We start from the raw sequence: 14,578 nt of genomic DNA on the forward strand, positions 1-14,578 counted from the left end.
CACTAAACATAAATAGTTTATAGCCATTTTACTAAAGAGGAACTTGAGGCTCAAAATAATTAAGTGACTTTCCCAAGGTCAAAAACCAGTGTGCGGCTTGGTCAGGATTTGAATCGGAGACTGTGATGTCAATGCCCATAATGCTTTTGTTGCACCCCGTCGCCCCGACCTATTACCCATCTACATCTCCCCTCTGTATGTTCCTGCCCCTGTGCCACACTGATGGAGGTGCCAGGACATCTTCCCCCTCTAACTTACCCCTTGAAATCTGACTTCTCTGAACATACAACTTTCATGGTGTCTCCAGGAACATTGTGTAGTCCTTCTATTTGAGTTCACATACCACTTTCTTTATTCTTTGCATAGGCTGCTTTGAACCCACATGGAGTGACCTGCTGCTGTGCCTACATCTTCAGAAAGCGTACAAGGAACCTGAGCTAGGCAGTGGAAATCAATAATGGTGACACTGACGACTTCTAGTTTTGTGGTAACAGATATTAATTATTAATTATGTATAAAAAAGGTTTACTTTTTAGCAAATAAGTATTTGTTGATTGCTATAAAATAAATGGCCATTTAATGATTTTATATCTTCTTGACTCTATGATGCCATTGATTATAAGAGGCACTGTTACTTTATGTGCCACCAAGAAAGAAAACAAGTGCTGCCGAGTAAGCTAGGACATTCAGTTGATTTGGAAGCATGTAGAGATGTTAAAATGTGAAATAGCATGCAGCTCATAATTCATAAGAGATTGTATGTTGCTTCGTAAGAGTCCATGAGTATTTTTCTTACTCACATCCATGTCTTCTTTATTACAAACTAATCTGTTTAAGGCAAAGATCCATTGTTCTTTAACTTTTTTCTCACTTGCCATATCTAGGTGGTGATTAATAACTGCTGAATGATTAACAAGTGTTCTTGATATTAGATCTAATCACCTATTTTGGTAACTGAACTAGGTACAGTGATATATGAGCCTATTACTCAGCCCAAATAGCAAAAGCATTTGGGAATCAAAACACATTGTGTCAGAAGATCTGGTTTCCAATCTGACTCTGTCCTACTGGTGTGACTAGTGTCTCCTTAGCAAATTCCTAACCTCTGTAGGCTTCATTTTCTACCTGTGTAATGTTGGGGTAATAATGTCACCTCACAGTACAGTTGGGAGGATTACAGGAGCTCAGACACTTAAAAGCACTGTGTACACTGTTAGGGGCTGGACTCTGTCCACCCCCATGGTCAAGTTGGTTCTGCTACCAAGAACTGAACACAGCTGCTTCAAGAGCATTTGCATGGATACATCATTTCAAAGCACAGATTATTAGGGATTTTTCTTTATCTAAAGACTTTGATACGTTGTGAAATACTTTCCTTTGCAATTTATTAGGTATTATGATTGAATAGTGTGTGTGTGTGTGTGTGTGTGTGTGCGCGCGCGCGCTGTGGACAATAGATATTGTATGTATTGTTTATGCAATGTTTTTAAGAATAAAATGTTATGATGAAGCAGAATTTGAGGGCTGGATATGGGCCAGTAAGCCTCATAAGTGCTCTATTTGGTTTATCTCACTTAACCTTGATAGTAACCCTGGGAGGAAGGTACTATTATTTCCCCAATGTTACAGATTAGGAAATGGTGGCATCGAGAGGCTAGATAATCTACCTAAGAGCAGCTAGTAATGGTGAGGGCAGGATTCAAAGGCAGGTATTGTAGGGCCAGAGCCGTGCAGCTCCTAATGCTTCTCTAAGCATTTAGTGCAGTAGGGCAGGAAGTATGAACCCAAACTCCCAAATCACCAAGTGCTAAAGAGGGTGGGAAAGAAGACACTCGGGGATTTCACAGTTAATCGGAGCAATTGCTATAGTGGCTTATAGTTGTTTCCCTGGAAATATAGTTGTTTCCCTGGAAATGATACCCAGGAAGAGAGATTAGTTGAAGAGATTGAGGGTGGGAGGTGGGGGCTGATATCTTCAGCAGAAGAACCCACTCAAAATATGGAGCTTGATGGGAGGAGCACTCAGAAGCAGAATTTACCAAGCCTGAGCATGAAGCAATAGAGCTAGTAATATTTATGTGCAAAGCAGGACAATGGAATCCTATCAACAAAGTTTCATGTATGTTAAATTGTCTAAAAATTGACAAGGGCAAGAAAGCAGGACCAGGGGCTATAGGAAGAGAGGTTGGTGAGGAGAGTTTTGGAGACAGAGAGAGAATTCAGCTGCGGAGGAGAGAGGAAGATTTTGAGGAAAGAAACTTAAGGGAAGGGAAGTTTACCTTTCTGATACACGAGACAATTGCCTCTTCCATCTGTGCAGCATTAAACCCGCATACTTTCTCCAGTGAGTGGATTATAAGGGAAGTCAGAGTTGAGACCCGCCTTAAGGGGAGATAAGATGAGCAAAGACGGTTCAATGATTTGGAGTTACACTTGGTTAACTTTGATTTTTACCTTTATTCTAACTTCGAGTTGAAGCTCAAAAACGTACTATATACACTGAGGGTGTGTCATTTTATACAATCGTTCCCCTCACATAGGACTGACTAGTGGAGCCTTGTGTCCACTGTTGTAGTTGATTGCCATCAGGCACGATAAGCCATTCTACTTTTGGTCTTCCCTCTTTCAAAATGAGCGTTAATTTATTGATTTAAAAATAAATCACACATTAAAAAATGGCATTTTACTTAAATATTCTGCCCTGAGACATTATAGTCGGGAGAATTATTCTCAGCTTCAGGTTTTCAGGCTCACAAACTTGGTTTACTAGCACTTTCAGAGTAGCCTTTTCTCTCTGGGGAAACTAAGTTATAATTGTCACATAGTAAAGATACCAAAGACGTTAGAGGCTGTTTTCATTGCATTGATATTATTGGTAGCATTGTTAGTATATTCCCCAGGAATAGGGTGGAGAAATAGCTTTGAAAGTCGTCAGCATCGTTGGCTAGTCATGGGCACCTTGGAAGTGATGGAACTGCCCAGTTAGAGTATGTAGAATAAGAAAAGAGAGCATAGGAACCCAATATACAAGGACACTGAGGAACCCCAACATTAAAGGGGACAGGTAGTGGAGGACAATTGCACTAAGGAGAATGAGGAAAGTAGTGACATAAGGAGGGGGGAATCCATGGAGCCACAAAGCCAAAAAGCCAAGGGAAGACTGTATTCCAAGCAGGAGTGATGGACAATGTCAAATGCTGCCAAGAATTCAAGTGAGAAAGGGCCTGGGAGGAGTCCATTGGATGTAGCAACAAGAATGCCTCTAACCTTGGCAAGAACAGTTACAATGCAGTGGAGGGGTGTGGAAAGCCAGACTGAGTGACCAGAGGAGTGGGTGGATGGTAGAGAAGTGGAGACAACACGGTTTGATTGTTAAAAAGAGGAGGGAAATATATAGCAGCTAAATGAGGAGGGTTCAAGATACTTTTTTTTTAAGCATGGGAATGACTGAAGCAAGTTTTAATTTTGAAAGGAAGGAGCTAGGAAGATAGGAGATGTGAAAGATTTAGGAGCGAGATGGCTGACTGAGTGATATTTCTAATAAGTTAAAAACAAGTGAATCAGAATATGGGGGTTGGACATATCTTCCGTTATGAAAAGAGGGAAGGAGGAAAAGATGGGTATAGGTGTATATACTTTTGTAGGTTGTAGGTGAGAAATTGTGGGAGCTCATGTCAGAGGCTTAAATTTTCTCTGTAAAATAGGTTATGAGAGTGATGGAACAGATAGGCTAAAACAGGTGCCATTCGTTCCCTACAGGCAAGACATATGCAAATCAAGTAGTAACTGGCAATGAGGCATCAGAACACAGTATATGCAATACTAAGAAGGCTAGAATTTATTGTCCAGGTAAGGGGGGGGATCTGTCTCACTAAGATTTTTATATAGTAGAGTGGCTAAATGATTGGTGTTAGTAGAGTGGCTAAATGATTGGTGTTAGCAGATTGTCTTCTGGTGCAACCAAGACTCTTTTGAGTGCTGGCCCAAGGGAATGAGACTCAGAGAGGAGGGAGTTCCCTCCTGTTTACTCTCCATCCCCGACCTGCACAGACTGCCTGCCCAGTCAGCATTTCTCATCCGGGTGTTGAGCATGGACGTGTTCCAGCCCTTAGGAGAGACCTACTTCTTGCCAAGAGTAGTGATGATTTTTCCTCTGCCTCCTCCTAGACAATAGCATAAAATCAGTACCACAGACATTTAGTCACCAGGGAATCGCTTCCTTACATTTTTGCTTCTGAACTACAGAATGAAAGGTTATATGATGCCTACTAGATTTCCAGATAAGCTCTGGAGTTCTAAACTGGAGTAAAGAGCAAAACAGACAAAAAGCGATGCTTTCTTGATGTTTACGTTTCAGTGTAGGAGACAGACAGTGAATAAATACACTAATAAGTATAATAACCGTTGACCTTTGAACGGTGTGGGTTTGAACTGTGTGGGCCCATCTGTGTTTATGTGGATCAGTGCAGTTCAAACCCACACCGTTCAAAGGTCAAATGTATTTCAATCTGTGGCTGGAAATCTGCATGTGCAAAGGGTGGATTTAAGTTATACTTTGATTTTAGACTTCGATTTTAGGGGCTTTGTGCCCCTAACCTTTGCATTGTTCAGGGTCAACTAATAGGGTAGGTGGTCTGTGTTGAGGCAGAGGTGTGTCAGTGTGTGCCACTTTAGAGAGGGTGGTCACATTTGAACAGCGACCTGACGAAATGAGGGCATAATCCAGGCAATAGGTAGGGGAGAAGTTTTCAAGTGAGTGATAAGAGCATGTGCAAAGGTCCAGAGATGGGAGAGTACCTGGTATGTTGAGGCAAGCAAGGAGGCCAGTGTGGCTGGAGGTGACTGAGAAAGGGAGAAATGGCTACAGGCATGAGCTCTAGAGACAGGCTACCTGGGTTCAAGCCCCAGTTCCACTGCTTACACCTTGGGTGACCTTGGGCAAGTTATTTATCCTCTTTGAACCTCAAGGTTCTCATCTGTAAAATGGAAACAATGAGAATACCTCATAGGCTTGTTCTGGGGGTGAATAATCATAAAACCCTTAGAACATTGCCTGGCACACAGTAAGTGCTCTACAAGTGAACCTTAAACTAAGAAAGAAGAAAAATGACTTGGGATGGTGTGATGGTTAATGTCATGTGTCAACTTGACAGGGCCACGGGATACCCAGAAATTTGGGTAAACATTATTCTGGGTGTGTCTCTGAGCTTGTTTCTGGATGAGATTACCATTTGAATCAGTAGATTGATAACCCAGATTGCCCTCCCCAATGTTGGGGGGGCCTCATCCAGTCTGGTGGAGGCCAGAATAGAATAAAAGGCAGGGGAAGGGAGAATTCGAGATCTCTGCCTGGTTTTGAGCTGGAACATTGGTTTTCTCCACTCAGAGTGGAACTTACACCCCTGGCTCTCCTGGGTCTCCAGCTTGCAGATGGCAGATCGAGGGACTTCTCAGCCTCCATAGTCATGCAAACTGATCCCTTATAATAAATCTCTATATGGAACATAGAATTATGTATAATTAGATAAAAAGGTGGAATATATATATACACACACACATATATACATATACATATATATATATATATATTTTTTTTTTCTATCTTATAGTGGTTCTGTTTCTCAGGAGAACCCTGACTAATACAGATGGGGTACAAGGCAGATCGTTCAGGACCTTTTAGGTCGTTCATCATAAGGACTTCAGGTTTATTCTGAGCAAGATGGGAAGCCATTGGAGGGTTTCCAAGGACTTCTCTTGCTGCTGTGTGGTTGGTCATAGACAGTAGGGGCAAGGGCAGAAGCAGGGAACCAGTTAGCAGGCCCTTGAGGTGATGCAGGTAAGAGATGTTGGTGGCTCAGACAGGGGTGGGGGCTGTAGAGATGGTGAGACGTGGTTGGGTTCTGGATGAACTTGAAGATATACCTGATAGGATTTTGCTGGTGAAATGGGGTGTGAGGCGTTGAGGATGACTCCAAGGTGTTTGGCCTAAGCACCCCGAAGAATGAAGAACCTTAAAAATATGGCAGCCATCGGTTGTCTTTGTAGCCCTCCCTCAGGAGAGAGGTGTAGATGACGTCTGTTAGTCACTCTTCTTTGCCTCAGATACTCGTCACTTGTTTGCAGTTGCTCAAATAGGGACAAATATACTTCCCTCAAATTCATTTTTAGCTACAGCACGATCTAACTTTATACTTAAAAATGAACATTTTTCCCCCCAAAGGAGGTGATCTGCAAACACAACCTCAGCTCACATGCTGATGATCCATTTTGCCAATGCTCAGAGTCCTGTGGTTCCTAGGAGCCACAGCTTCCCAAATATGGCCATTTCCCACCATGGTTTCCGCTTCACATTCATTAAAGTAAGTGGTCCATTTGAGCAGTTTCCCCAAACATAACAGCCTGCACTAAAGGGGGAATTCAAGCTTCTGTTGCAACACACACACACACACACACACACACACGCACACACGCACACACACACACACACCCCACCCCACCCCACCCCGACAGACCCATGCCATATTTAAGTTTGCAGTATTGCAGTGAGTTTTTTCAGCTTCTACCATTCCCAGTAATGGCATAGAAACATTTTGCAGTCATTGTCAGTCAGGATTGAAGCTCCTCTCCACACCAGCGCTTATAGCTCAGCCATGAGGGCTCTTGCATAATCAGCCCTGAGGTAATGTTGAGGCAGTCCTATTTCCCGGTTTTACACCTTTGCCTCCTGAGTTGGTGACTGGATATTTCCATGTCTTGAGCAGCCCTGGCTCAGGCCTTGCTGGGACTTTAGCTATGCTAATATTTTGGAGGCCTGTCCAAGTTCTTCTCATCCAGCAGCAGGATTCTACTTGTAGAGTTTGGAGAGACCAGAGCACAGCGGCTCCCTGCAGCAGAGTGAGACCGTGTTTGTACATGTGAGGAAAGTGAGGAGCCAATAGTTGAACAAAAATTTATGAGTTTTGTGTGCCAGGTGCTGGAAATAGAATAATGACCTTCTTTCTCCTTAATGATAGAACTTGATGCTTGTAAGAACTGTTAAGAATTTATGATCCCTTCTCAGAGATTGAAAGATTCAAGAGACACACTGAGCAAATGCATTATATTGGCCTTCTTTGGATCCTGATTTAAACAAACTAAAGGTTAAAAATTTTTTTCTAAATAATCCAGGAATTGAACCCAGGAATTATTGTCAATTTTATTAGGCATAAATTACTGTGTTTATGTTTAAAGAGTTCCTTTGATGAGGAGCAAGATTTTTACATGCTCTCAAAGTATCTCTCCAAAAGAGTAATGATACAGTGGAGAAACTGGACAATAACTTCCCCAAATGATCAAAATGATCAAAATTAACATCACCAACAGGGATGACGTGCATCTGGATTGACACTCTGAGAACAGAAAGTTGCCTATGTGGCATTCCAGCCAAAGATGTATGTATAACCCGAACCATAAAGACACGAGAAAAACCTGAACAAAGAAAACCCTATGAAATTACTGGCCTGTATTATTTTAAAAAGCCAATATTTTAAAAGACAAGAAAAGGCTGAGGAATTGATTCAGATTAAAGGAAACTAAAGAGACATGACAACTAAATGCTGTCTGTGACTGTGAACTGGACCCTGTGCTAGGAAAAAATGGTATAAAGAATATTAGGGGAATAATTTTTAAAATTGAAATACAGGCTGTAGATTAGGTACATGTAGTGTATCAATGTTAAAGTTGCCAAAATTGACAACTGTATTGTGGTTCTGTAAGAGAATACCATTGGAAAATATGCACTAACGTATTAAGAGGGTAAGAGGACTTAATACATGCGACCTACTATCAAATGATGGTGTAGAGCTAAATGGTAGTACACACACACACACACACACACGCGGTGCTGATTTCACCTAATATCTGAGTGTCTTCCTCCTAGTTTGCTATACTCCAGCCATACTGGTCTTTGCATTCCTCAAGAATGCAAGCATGTTCTAGATCAGGGCCTTCACACTCACTATTCCTCTGCTTGGAATGTTCTTCCCCCCAGAAATTCGCTTGCTTGGCTCCTCCGCATCATTCAGGTCTGAGATCACCTCTTCAGAGAGACGTTCTTTGACTACCCAATCGAATATGTTTCCTCTCCCCCAGAGCACTTATCGTTATCTGAAAATATTTATTTCTTTGCTTTTTTTTTTTTCTTTTGTCTACCTCTTTTCACTAGAATGAGCACATGAGAGGAGGGACCTTGATCAGGAATCTGTCCCCAGTACCTAGAATAGTGCCAGAAATATAAGCTGTCAATAAATATTTGTTGAATGAATGAAGGTGGGTTGGGTGGGGTGGGCAGGACTCTAGGGAAGTTGACAACATGAGCAGAGTTACTGGAGAGGTGTGTATGTGTGTGTGTGTATTAGTGTCTAGTGTTCCATTCCTACACCAAATACATTTTTTTAGAGGGGAGAAGGAAAATATGTAAAATATGCTTATCTGAAACTTAGAGGTTGATCATAATCAGCAATTTTGGAGAAAAAGAGGAATCAAAAGACAGGAACTTGATTATGTCCGTAACTGGATTGTAACATCAGCTTTTTTTTTTTTTTTTTTTTTTTGATGACATAGTCTATATTAAAATGGCAGAATGGTAGAAGGATCTAGTTCCCAATTACGTCTACATGGATGGATTGTCCTTTATTTTGGGACATTCCCCTTCCATCTTATCTTATTTAGAGCAATGTTATAATTTTCCCATTCTATTGGGATCACCACCTGGATGTCTTCATCCTCATTTTCTGTGATACTTCTCTTTTAACACAGATGTGGACCTGTGATGTGGATCCATCTCCTGTATCACAGAGAACCTATTAATAATGCAGAATCCTTGGTCCCAAATCAAGATCTCTAGGAGGGAGCAATAGGAAAACTTAACTTTTTAAAAATGTCATATATTTTTTAGAGTAAAAAACATATTTCAAATATTCAAAATGTACTGAAGGATGTGTAGTGAAGAGTTTCCTTCTAACACAATTTCCTAGCCACTCACTTCTGTTTCTCAGAAGCATGTATTGTTATATTCCCAGATGTATTTTCCCAGAGATTTTTTTGTGCATAGGCAAGTAAATATGTGCATATATTCTTCTCCCACTCTGTTATTACGCAAATGGGAGCATACTATACTCATGGTTTCTACACATTATTTTTATGTGACACCATATCTTAGAAATCATTCCATATTGATACATGAGGAACATCTTCATTTTTTCTGCAGCTGTGTAGAGTCCCATGTATGATGTGCCATAACTTACTTACCAAGTAGCCAATCAATGGACATTAGCATTGTTTTCAATCTTTTGGTAATAAGAACAACGCTGTAACGAATAACTTCCTACATATACTGTTTCCCATGTGTGCAAATATATTTAAAGAAAAATTTCCTGGGCCAAAGGATATGTGCATTTTAAGTTTTGATAGACATTAAATTATTTTCCATATAGGTTGGTAAATTCACCAGTAAAACCATCTGGGCCTTGTGACTTATTTTTTTTTGAAGACTATTAATTATTGATTCAATTTCTTTAATAGAGATATGACTAGGTTATTTATTTCTCCTTGTGTGACTTTTGGTATTCTGTTTCTTTCAAGGAATTGGTTCATTTAAATTATAAAATTGGTGGGCATAGAGTTGTTCATAGTATTCCTTTATTATCCTTTTAATGTCTATGGAATCAATAGTGGTGATCCCTTTTTCATTTCTGATAATGATAATTTGTGTCTTGTTTTTTCTTAGCTTGGCTATAGGATTATCAATTTTATTGATCTTTCAAAAAGAAAAAAAAACCAATCTTTGATTTTTGTGGGTCCTGCCTACTGCTTTCCCTTGTCTAACTTCATTGATTTCTGTTCTAATTTTATTATTTCTTTTGTTCTCTTTGCTTTAGTATTAAATTGCTCTTTTTTTTCTAGTTTCCTGTGGTGGAAACTTAGGTTATTGTTTCTTTGTGCTTTTCCAGTATAGACTTATCCACCCTAACAGTCTGCCTTTTAATTGGTGTATTTATTGATATAGTTATTGATATAGTTGGATGAATATCAACTGTTTATAAATATTTTCTGTTTGTTACCACATGATTCTTTTTATGCCTTCTCTGGTTTTAATTGAGCATTTTATATTGTGGCATTTTATCTAATCTCTTAGTTTATCAATTATACTTGTTTAAAATATTTCTAATGATTTCCCTAGAGTTTACAATATACATTTTTAACTAATCTAAGTCTACCTTCAAGTAACATTATCCCATTTCATATACAGTTCAGGTATTCTCTTTAGATTGTAGTAATTCAGCAACTTTGGGGAGTTTGAAAGGTAAAAGTGTGGAAGGAAAAATAATCTACTTGCTATTTCATGGGTGGAAAGAGGTTAGTTTCCCACTACTATTGTGCTTCTGCCTCTTTTCTTCCTGCGTCACCTACCGGTTTGTTTTATGACTGTTGGTGCAATGTGACTTGGTGCATAGACACTCATAATTGTTATATCTTTACTATGAATTACATCCTTTATCATTATAAAGTGCTTTTTAAAATATTGTTAATATTTTTTGCTTTGAACTCAACTTTGATATTAAGATCATAGCCCCAGCTTTCTTTTCAGTTGGATTTTTCTGATGCTTTTGCCATCTTTTTATTTTTAACTTTTCTGATTTGGGGGTACACATATTTGAACTATGGACAGAGTCCTACCTCTGCCTATCTGTTCTTTAGTGTACTCTATATCTGAAATCACACTCTTCATATGCAATGATCCATCCATAAGTGTATGATAAATACCAGAGAAGTTTCCAAATTGATTTGTGACATATGAGGTTGTGTATTCAAAGGTACAGGGCCAGGGTTATCTTCAGGGGTATCATACTCCTCTTGACTCGATTGCTATCTTGCAACTCAAGATTCATTTTGAAATGGACAAAGCAATAGACAGTAGAAAAATCTTTAGGTATACCCTTATACATAGCAGAGTTTTACTCTGTGATCTAATCTGAAAACCATTTCTTTTAAAAGGTGAATTTAGTTATTTCACATTAATTACAAAACTGGTCTTGTTTTTGTCATAAAAATTTAAGTTATATTTTCTGTTTTTGCAATTACATCTTTGATTTTTGTGTATTTCTTCTGTTAACACTAAAGTACTTTTGTTTTTTTACAAGTGTTTTCCTTTATAACTCTGTTATTTATAGCACTCTATTTCATCTGTAGTTCTTGAGGTAATGCTGATTAATTCCCTCTAGTGACCAATAATAAATAAAGTTAGCATATTTGTTCTTCCACCTCTCTCCTTGAATTAGTGTGCTCAAGCTGCTGTAACAAAGTACTGCAAACTGGGTGGCTTAAACAACAGAAACTTATTGTCAATAGTTCTGGAGGCTAGAAATTCAAGGTCAAGGTGTTAGTCCACTTGGTTCTTTCTGAGGGTTGGGAGGGACAGATCTATTACAGGTCTCTCTTCTGGTTTCTGGTGGTCTCAGTATTCCTTGGCAGGTAAATGGCATTCTCCCTGTGTCTTCATATCATCTTCCTTTGGTATGTGTCTGTCTCTGGGTCCAAATTTCCCCTTTTTATACAGAGCCAGTCATATTGGATTATGGTCCACCCTAATCATTTCATCTTAACTTGATCATCTGGAAAAACCCCATTTCCAAACAAGAACACATTCACAGTTACTAGGGATTAGGATTTCAACATCTTTTTTGGGGAACATTCCTGTCCTCTGTTTCCTTTACTGTACTCTCAGCAGAGTCTACTCTTCCCCTCACTCCTTCATGTCTGTGATAATCTTATTTTTATTTCCACTTCTTTCTGAGCTTTCTTGAGCTGTTGTATCTCTCCTTTTTATTTTTGTTCGATAGTGATCATTGCTTCATTAACTTTTTATAATTAATGACAAAATGGTTTAAATTTTCATCTGATCTATATAGAAATATTTTTCTGTTGAGTGTTTTTTCGTTCCCCATTTTTCTATTCCTTACCTCCACATTTTTCCTTGTTGTGTCTCTCTATGGCTTCTACGCTGGTTCCATTTTGATTACTCAATTTTGAATGACTTGTGTGTTTACTGGGTCAGCTGTTCATGGAAGGTCAATGTGAGGAAGGGGCAAGAACATGTTTCAAGGTAGGGACACTTTAAAGAGCAATTCTGAGATTTATGTAGGAATTTATTAGTCTTTCCCCACTCTTCTTCAACCAGATAAAATCAGCTCACAAAGTAAATTGTCTCTTTCCCTACCTCTTTAAGGACTGATGATGATGATGACGAAGAAGAGGAGGAGGAGGAGGATGGGGGAGGGGTGAACATGCCTAGTCCCAGGGATTCTTCTTAGCCCACCTCCTGTATTTGGAATCAATTTGTGCATCCTCTTCCCCACTGTTGCAAACAAATTATTTTGATTTTACACTTCCGTGTATGCCCTTAACCTTGGTGAAATGCCTTTGCCAACTCTTTCTGAGATCTACAAGTATATCCTTGGGTGATCTCTCCTTCTCTGAGTTTTCCGGAATCCCTGCTTAATCCCCTTTGCTTTTGGCATTCTTTTGTCTACTTTAAGGTCCAGGGTTTCAACTATTTTTTAATTTTATTGAATATTATATTTGTGTTTCTCTTTCTCCTTGCTGTTTTGGGGTAATTTTCTAAGAGACAATGGATACAGTTTGCTTTTACACCACTGTATTTAATTCAAAAATTGAAATCTGCATTCTGAAAGCTCTTTCAGTGTTTCCGTTTTAAAGATGACTACAAATTCTTTGACATTCTTTCCATTGAGAAGTGGAGTCTAATTTCCCTTTCTGTTGAATCTGGACTGGCTTTTGTCACTGACTTATAGTAACTCAGTTATAATAGAATGTGACAGAAATGACACTGTTTGACTTCTGAGATAAGATAGAGAGGCCATGAAGCTTCTGTCTTGTTTGCTTGCCCTTAGAGCCCTGAGCTACCATGTAAGAAGGCTGACTACTTGAGGCTGCTATGCTGTGAGAAAGCCCAAGCCACATGAGAGGCTACATAAAAAAAACTGGGTTGGTAATCCCCCTTGAGCTCAGCCTTTGAGTTGTCCCAGCCCAAGTACCAGACATGTTGTGGGGACAGAGCCAGGAGTGCAGTTTCTAGGCTCTCGGCCTCACGTGGAAAGGTGCTGGCTCAGGTAGTAAATGGCCACAACTGTGATTGGATGGCCATCAGCTGTGGCTAGTTGGCCGTCAGCTGTAACCAATGAACCATTGGCCACTAATATAACTGCCGTGGCTACGCTAACAGAAAATGGGTCTAGCAAGAAGATGGTGGCTGAGCTAGCAAGAGCGGATTGCAGTTAGCAAGTGAGGTTGGTTGGTTGGCAGAGAGAGAAAAGCAGAGGGTAGGTTGCGGGTCGTGTGGATCCTGCTTCCTGTGTCTCCACCCAGGCCAACAGCGAGAATATAGTGGTATGACTCCCCTGTCTCTGCCTCTGTGGGTATTCCTTTTTGGCCTCACCATGTCCTGCATTTTTATGTGGGGAGCGATACAAGAGACCCCGCATGCCACCCCACATGATACCCTGACTCCTTCAATTCTTTGAAAGTCGTACCAACTTCTGTAATTCTTCCCAATATGTGATATTCTTTTTGACATAGTATCATGGCTGGAAGAGGAGGCAGGTGATTTTAGAGACTTTCACTTCTACCACAATAACTCTAACTCCACAGTTCAAGAAACAAATCTGAAGGCTTTCCCTATTTTTAAATATAACCTTCCCAAGGATGCACTTAGGGACCTGACAGCTACTGGTAGGGTCGTGTGCCCTTTGTACCCACTTTGAGATGGAATGGGCTAGGACTCCACTTATCCCCTGTCTTTCATAAGCTTCCACTCTAACTTGGGGACTCTGAAGGCATTTCAGGTCCCCTGGTATCAGTATTAGCCCAGACTGTATATTCAATAGCCCTCAAAAGGTTTGGATATTCCCCCTTCCCTAATATTCCTGGAAAATGGCTGCAGGTCCCTTTGGGGAAGTGTTTATTGTATGTATTTGCAGTGGCATTGTAGGGTCCTTTATCAAGGGGACTAGGCTTCCTCTTCAATCAGTAGGCTCTAAGTCTCAGAACTTTCCTAGATCTAGAAAGTGAGATTGCAAGTACCCATTCTGGTGACTGATATCAGCCTTTTGCTCACCAACTTTCAGTTTTTGTTTGGTTATATAAACCAAGGAGTTGCCCGTCTACATTTCTCCCAGTAATACCATGGTCTATTAGTCTCTGCCACAGATCTTGGTAGGTCAAGGGACCTTGATTATCGCTCAGCCTTGGTCTGTATTACAATAATTATATTTACCTTGACTGTTAAGATTATGTGCCACTATCTGGCTTCTGCTATTCTGGAATCCTATCACCCCAATTGATGATAGAGAGCCCAATTCCACGACAGCGTGTCCTGCAATCAAGTATGATGTAGAGAAGACAGTTACCTCTGAGCTTCCCAAAGATGCTGGTACCCCATCACCAGTGTTATCTTTTATTGCTTTTGTGATGGGAATGCCGTCTGAACCTTCCTGAGGTACCTCGTTAGAGCAGGTTCTCT

The 14,578-nt window shown here is 40.0% G+C and overlaps 1 long non-coding RNA gene across 1 annotated transcript in view; it reads left to right on the forward strand.

Moving 5' to 3' along the window:
- The first annotated feature begins 69 nt into the window (after nucleotides 1–69).
- The window catches only part of LOC117029316 (uncharacterized), a 30,380-nt gene continuing 15,871 nt past the window's right edge, over nucleotides 70–14,578 (forward strand). Inside the window, exon 1 of the long non-coding RNA XR_004424205.1 lies at nucleotides 70–487. This is a non-coding gene — a long non-coding RNA (uncharacterized LOC117029316). The remainder of the gene's footprint in view (nucleotides 488–14,578) is intronic.

The sequence above is a fragment of the Rhinolophus ferrumequinum genome, chromosome 10 (assembly GCF_004115265.2).
Source record: "Rhinolophus ferrumequinum isolate MPI-CBG mRhiFer1 chromosome 10, mRhiFer1_v1.p, whole genome shotgun sequence".
Taxonomy (NCBI): domain Eukaryota; kingdom Metazoa; phylum Chordata; class Mammalia; order Chiroptera; family Rhinolophidae; genus Rhinolophus; species Rhinolophus ferrumequinum.